The following is a 7,592-nucleotide window of genomic DNA, read 5'->3' as shown; positions in this document are numbered from 1 at the left end:
ATATATTAAAGAGGCACAATATTTTATCTAGCATATTGGTTAAATATTGATATTGACATTTCTAAACGTAAGGGTATTGACTGATATTGGATGATTTATTTGTGTAATTTAATTTTAATAATTAAATTCATAATTGCCCAATTTGTATACTGTACTACTATTAAAATAGACATTTGAAATAATTCAAATTTATTTGTTTTGGAAGAAGTTTCTTTTCTCACAAGGTTGCATTTATTTGATTAAAAATATATAGTAATATGCCAGTAATATAGTGAAATATCATCGTAATAGGTAGTAATTTATTCCTCCTGTGATGGTGCCACATGATCCTTCAGAAATCATTATAATATACAGATTTTGTGCTTAAGAAACATTTTTATTATTATTATTATTATATTTGTATTATTTTATGAATAGAAATTGAAATTTTATGCAACATTATAATTGTTTTTACTGTCATATTTGATCGATTTAATGCATTCATGTTAAATAAAAGTTAAAAAAAACTTGATCCTGAATTTTTAAATGATAATGTCTATGTAGTTTGAGAATCTATGCACTCGGTGGGAACCTGGAAATGCAAATCTACTTGTTATTTTACATCACATGAAATGAGAAGTGACTGATATCAATAATAAGCTTTTTTGAATTACTTCCACTTGTCATTACCCTAATGATCTCTAGCAAACTTAATTGACATGTTTGAAGAGAGTCTTCTGTAATATTTCAGATCCATTTAACTTTTTCTCCATCTGGAAGTTGGACCCAGTTTGGGCACGTTCACTGCCCCTCGGAGTCCAGCAATCATCAGTAATAAGGCTCAGATTGTACAACTACAGGCAAGGTCAGACAGGGATAATGTTTCATGGATTGTACCAATTATAGCATACGTTCCAAGGCTGGCACTTGAGCTCAACCTTGAGTCAAGCGGCGCAGTGGTTTTAACACGGGACATGTGTTCTCTGGTACACAGCTGCAGTCTCCATTCACACACATCTGTCACCGCTGACTTCAGATGGCCAAAGTCAAACGTTTCCTTTTCGTCAGCTTGAGCTTGAGTAATTGCAGCCCCAGGAATGTGAGAGAATCTGACCTGATCCTGGTGCGTTTATGTTTACAGACCTATGAAAACACAACTACAATTTTTTTATAAGAAAGTGTAGTTATGCAGAGAGAGATATATTGTGCCCTAACCACTAAACAATAGCTCCATCAGATAAATTATTTGATAAATAAACAATTTGTATAGTAAAGTTTCTACAGATCTTTTGGCACCATTAATGGCATACAGATAAAACAATGTTTTTCAGCTCACTCAAACTGGTTTGAGGTTTATCTTTGCAATTCAGATGTAATTCCCTTTTATTTAAATATATGTTTTCTCAACAGAACACTGAATAATGTATGTTAAAAAAAGCTATATTTGATTACCAGTGGATGATGCATTTGAGAGTTAGTGTAGTGGAACTTCAATATGGACAGACACCCTCCAGATATTGACCTTGCTCTCTTAGGAATACAGCTTTTAGTAGGCTGTTCACTTGGTATATGCGCTCTTCTCTTCTGGCAGTTTTGCAATACTTTCGATGGCTGCCACCAGTTTTTTTCCTACTCAAATTATTGATGGATCATGGAATAAGTGCTCCCTCAATGTCCCCTTTTAAGTACAAAGATGCAGAAGGAAGGCCAATGTGTAATCAATTTCTGTTTTAGCTAAACCGATCAAACTATCGATTGTAGAATGCCACTTTAAAAGATTCGGCGATAGATGTGCAGCTGGGAGATGTGACAAAATTCTGCAGCATCTCGCTGTGGTTATTCTATAACCTCCAGCAACTTTCCCTGCTGTCAGATCTAAGAATATTTTTTCCCTCCATGAACTAAAAAGAATGAAGAAAAGACTGATGCAGCCTGTAAAAAGGAATTGATGATGCAATATCTCGTTTACTGTAGAAAGAGGCTATTAATGGCCCACTAATCCTGTCTGACAGCCAAATATCATTTGTTGGGTTTATATGGCTCTGTGATGCTGGAAATATTTCATATTAAATGAAACACAAGTTTCAGCCTTAAATTCCTCCGGAAGGAAATGTTCAAGGAGAATTCTTGTGTTTATATATAGATGCAGGTTTCTTTATAGAAAGCAGCCGCGCCGATTATTATGAAGCAAAATTTGGCTCACAGAATCAAGTGCCCACCTCGATCTGAATGAAATGCTCTCCTCTTTCACACTGTATTTGAAATTAACATCAGCACTAACAAAAATAGCTAACAGTGATTTGTGACTATGTAGATATCTATCTATCTATCTATCTATCTATCTATCTATCTATCTATATATATATATATATATATACAGTACAGACCAAAAGTTTGGACACACCTTCTCTTTCAAAGAGTTTTCTTTATTTTCATGACTATGAAAATTGTAGAGTCACACTGAAGGCATCAAGGGCTATTTGACCAAGAAGGAGAGTGATGGGGTGCTGCGCCAGATGACCTGGCCTCCACAGTCACTGGACCTGAACCCAATCGAGATGGTTTAGGGGTGAGCTGGACCGCAGACAGAAGGCAAAAGGGCCAACAAGTGCTAAGCATCTCTCGGGGAACTCCTTCAAGACTGTTGGAAGACCATTTCAGGTGACTACCTCTTGAAGCTCATCAAGAGAATGCCAAGAGTGTGCAAAGCAGTAATCAAAGCAAAAGGTGGCTACTTTGAAGAACCTAGAATATGACATATTTTCAGTTGTTTCACACTTTCTTGTTATGTATATAATTCCATATATAATTCCACATGTGTTAATTCATAGTTTTGATGCCTTCAGTCTGAATCTACAATTTTCATAGTCATGAAAATAAAGAAAACTCTTTGAATGAGAAGGTGTGTCCAAACTTTTGGTCTGTACTGTATATATATAATACTCAGTGTAGTTAATAATTTGTTTTCATTATTTTGAAAGGTAATAATATTTAGTGGACCCATAATTGTTTCAATAAAAGGAAATTATACACTGTTTGAAAAGATGCAAAGTCCCTGTTGATTAGATTTATATGGGGTAATTACATACTTCTGTCCAAAGATGGCACTGTCTAGCAAAATTACTAGTCATTTGGAGTTAGTTGCAAAAAAAAAATAACCAAACAAACAAACAAAAAACCCTGTTTTACTTGTAAATGGATTTTAAATATTTTGAGGGAGTCTTGTATTCACTGCAAAAAAAGCTAATTATATGCATAGAAAGGTCATAGAGCTAAGCACATAAACTCCATTAAACACCATATCTAAAGATCTTTGTTTGTTTTGGAAAAAGCTTAAAGGTTAAATTTAGAAAATGTATCATTGTTATTTTTTTAAGTGATTTTGCCACAGAATTCTTCTTTGACATTTGCAAGTTTTCTGCAGTGCAAAAAGGGATTACACACAAATGTATGTATTTATTGTAAACAACTGGCATATAATGTCTGCACAATATAGCCTACAGACACTATACAGCGAGTACAGTATATGCTAAGGTGAGAAGTATTGCACAGGTAATAAATTAATTATTCAAAAGCTAAATGTACAAATTTCTATTTTTAATCACCTCGGTTGTGCATTTGTAAAAAATAAAATAAAATAAAATAAAACAGTGCATGAAACAGTTAAAACGTGCGACATGCAAACAGAGCCGGTAAGTGAGTGCTAGCACAGGGGGCTGGGTTTAAACGCGCTGCTACTGTAACAGTCTCGCGTAAACCTTCACAGAAGAGCAATGAGCGCGTGCATGACGGTCTAACGGAGAGCTGCTGATGAAAAGGCGTGATGTCAAGCCGCTGTCAGTGTCAGAGGACTGGGGGAATGTGCCGTGCACTTGGCATATGCGATTGTGAATGACCATCCTCCGGCATCGATTGATGAAACGTTGATTTTTGCTGCATAGATCAGTTACTTGAATCCGCGAGGCGTCTGTTCATTCATCGTCTTCTTGCATGCAAGAAATCTTCGAGGAATTGTGTGAGAATTTTTTTTTCTTTTTTTTGAAGGTGCTACCTTTGAGGCTTCGGCGTTCGTTTGCATGTGGATCTATCTGTCAAAACTGAGCTGAACGCAGACATATTTTAACTGAACATTAGAAACCATCCAAAGCTTTCTTCTGGACTGCAGGTGAGTGGACAAACGTGCTTCATGAATTCATTTCAGCCCAGAGATGCTTTACGTGCGAGATGTGGCCACGAATACTAATGTGATCCGTGCGGTGTGTTAGAGCAAAGCATCGATAAATGAGATCATGTTTTCGGGATAACATTTATCATGAATCACAAAGAAGTTGTGGGTTACGAGCAGTTCGGTTAGGATAATAGGGTTTAATTAGGTGGTTTTGCTTTATGTGGAAATATTTGCTGTTGATGATGCTGGCCAGTCCAAACATTGTATTCCCTTTAGATAAGCTATCCTCAATGTCACGTTTCAACTTTTTTATTTAATATGCATGCCGTGAGTGGTAATGATTGTGCACCAAGCTTATATTAGTTTGAATGAGTTTTGATTTGAGTTCCTCGTCTTTTCCCCCACACAATATAAGACATCACAATCGGAAATAAAATGTGAATGTTTGTAAATTATTCTCATGTCAGCGAAAAAAACATGCAAATATGTTGTTCATGAATCTTCCTCATGTAGCTTATATGCGCTTTCATAATCCAATTAATTGTATTTTATCGGTTTAATTTACGATCATTTAAAGTTAATAGCCTAACGTTACCTCACACTCTTCACTTTGCGCTCGCCTTGCTATCTTATCTATCCTACTTGAATGATCGTCCACCTGAGTCCGTTTAATGTTTTTCGAATCCCGTCATACATTCAGTTTTGTCGGACTCCATCAAAGGAAATGATACATGTTCATAATGTGAAGCTGGTTGTTGCCGAGTGGTCACATTCAGCTCTTGTACCTCAAACTCCACTCCGTTCATCTCGACTACAGCAAATGCACTCACAAATCTTAATTTCCCCTCACACACGGCTCTGACATCGGCTCTAAAGAAAATAAATGTTTCTTTAAGTAGAAAAGCGGCCAGCATTTGCATGAGAATCACTGGCATCTGCTATGAAGGACAGGGATGATATTAATCGGTCTAACACAATCAAACGGCGCTTTCAGTGAGGAAGATGAGGTGAATTCATCTCGAGCGTGACCTCTTCACATCATCGTTTTTATCTCCGTCTTGAAGCGAAACAGCGGTTTGACCTTAGACGGCGTGTCGGCAGGGTGAAAACGGTTCATTCACGAACCGAAAGATCGTATTGCTAGTGGATAAATGACGAAATTAACCCAGTTTAGATTAAAACTGTATCCACATTTCATTTAAGATAAACAAGCTTTTGATACATGTGATTGTTTCACTGCTCACTATGTGGCTTTATAGTTTGTTCTCTTTGATGAGGGGTTGAGAGCCAGAGAAAGCTGTAGAGCATCTCTAGATCACAGGCTCTTTAATCAATAAGGTTAACTACACAAAGCCAAAAGGACAAGTCTCTACTGGGTGCACACCCATCAACTTTACCTGCTTCCTCCTTTCTCTTACCTTGCAGGCTCTGTGCGGTTTGGTCAGAATCGTGAAGTAAATCAAGGGCCGTCTTTTCCTTATCTCACAGCATGATCTTCCTAAGTTGGGTTGGCTCTAGCATTTTTACATAGCGTTGCACACTATTGATTTGATTATGTCAGCCAGGTACATAAAGCGTTTCCTGAAGGATAATTGGAGGGTATTATGTGCTTAAAAGTGGTTTGTTCCTCTCTTTTTAGCCATTAGCTCTCAGATAGATGTATATGTTTGAGGGGAAACTGAGGTCGATTCTGAATGGGGTGGCCACAAGAGACCCATGCTGAGTGCTTATCCTCCTTGCCCCAGTTAAATGCTGTGCTCGAGTGTGTTAGTTTAGGGGCCAATTTGGATATGTGCTTGTATCTAATTGGCTCGGATTTTGAGGTCATTGAGATTACCTTATCAGTCTGTTCAGGGGAGACTCTGCAGCTGTGAAAACGGCAACGTAAAGATCCTAAAGTATATGTTATCTCATCACTCATCTCACCCATTGTCCACCAGGCATCTAGTGTTTGCAGAACAGCTCCTCTGTCTCTAGCTTTGACTGAATGTTGGGATGAGTACTTGATGGAGAGTCACAAACAAACCCCCCAGCCACCTTCGAGTAGGCCCACGATACTCTGTAGCACCACCAATTGATGAGTACGTTGCAGTAACAAACTACAATGTCCGAACCTGCCCAGGGTTCCAGAGTGATTAAGGCAAAGGGGCATTTGAGGTTGGTGGGTCACACATAAGACCGTGCTTGTTTAAGTTGCATGCTGTGTCACCAGCGTGCACTACACCTCGAGAGAACCCCCTCTTCTCTTCTATCATGGTGGCTTATTGGTTTGTCCCATTTAGCTTAAGAGATTTTGACAAGTTGCGATGCATGAAGGCGGAATCCTTGACCTATTTCTTAATGAGTGAACACTGAACAGTACAAATGCATTCAGAGGGCTGCGTTTGCAATGCAAGCCTTTCCACCGTCCCCCCACTGCTCGTACACACAGACAGACGCTTATGCCCTGTAGGATGGGCTCTTGTCAAGAGAGTTCATCTGCTTCCTTTATGCTAGTCTCATGTATTAGTTTGTGTATCCAACATTTGTTTGTTTTAATGCATTGATATTGAATTCTCTTTTGCAGCATTGCTGCTCGACTGTTTATCTAGGTCTCTCTACCATCCAACTGATACAACAAAGATTGGTATCACTCTTGATCGTTATTGTTTGCTTAAAGTGTGTTTTAGTTGTACGCATATATGCATCCAAGTGTACCAAAGTGGAGCCAGATGTGGTGCCGATTACATTTATCCTATGACACTGATGTTTGCAGATTCACTGTAAGTAGAAAATGGTGTGCACTGGTCTACCATATATGTAGCTCCCACTGCCAAGCTTCTCTGTCTGTCTTCTTACATCCTTTATCAGGATGTAAACAACCTGGTGTGATAATTTGTCTTCAGCATTGGTGGATTAGGCATGAGGTTGATACGGTGACCCAGCGTTTAGCTACACTGTAATTAGGCCTGTGTTTTCTGCTGCAGCTAATTACCCATGAACAGTTGGTGGACAGACTCTCACTTGGAAGGTGCCAGCGAGAGAATTGTGGGTGTTGACGCATTTACAGCTCCAGAGTGTGGGAAAGAGAATCGGACGAGTCAATCATGTGCAGGTGCCAGTCATTCTAAGCATGCTACCAGTTTATGCAACATTTTATTGAGAATGTAAACACATGTTCTCCATAAAATCTGTCTATGCCACTATCCCTAAGCAAAAAGGGTGTTTTCTCTACAAAATTATTTATTCATCCTCGTGTCATTCCAAACCTGTTTTACTTAATTATTTTGCTGTAGATCATGAAAGGCTGTTTTTGTCACAGTGTCTGGGTTGTGTTCTCTGGGTTTCCACTAGGTGTCCTCCTTTCTCACAGTGTCTGTCTCCTTTTCACTTCCTGTTCCCTTATTTGGTCACCTTCCTCCGGTTTAGTAATTGATTGTGGTCTCCCTGTTTTGTGTTTACATTC

General features: G+C 38.5%; 1 protein-coding gene across 2 annotated transcripts in view; it reads left to right on the top strand.

The window, feature by feature from the left end:
• The first annotated feature begins 3,695 nt into the window (after positions 1-3,695).
• Positions 3,696-7,592, top strand: part of LOC132129438 (plexin-A2-like) — a 193,320-nt gene continuing 189,423 nt past the window's right edge. The window contains exon 1 of one of the 2 annotated variants that reach the window (XM_059541038.1): positions 3,696-4,144. The gene's annotated coding sequence lies outside the window, so the exon portion shown is untranslated. The remainder of the gene's footprint in view (positions 4,145-7,592) is intronic. The other variant, XM_059541037.1, reaches the window with a different exon arrangement.

This window comes from Carassius carassius, chromosome 46 (assembly GCF_963082965.1).
Source record: "Carassius carassius chromosome 46, fCarCar2.1, whole genome shotgun sequence".
Classification (NCBI taxonomy): Eukaryota; Metazoa; Chordata; class Actinopteri; order Cypriniformes; family Cyprinidae; genus Carassius; species Carassius carassius.
This window is presented reverse-complemented; position numbering and strand designations above follow the sequence as displayed.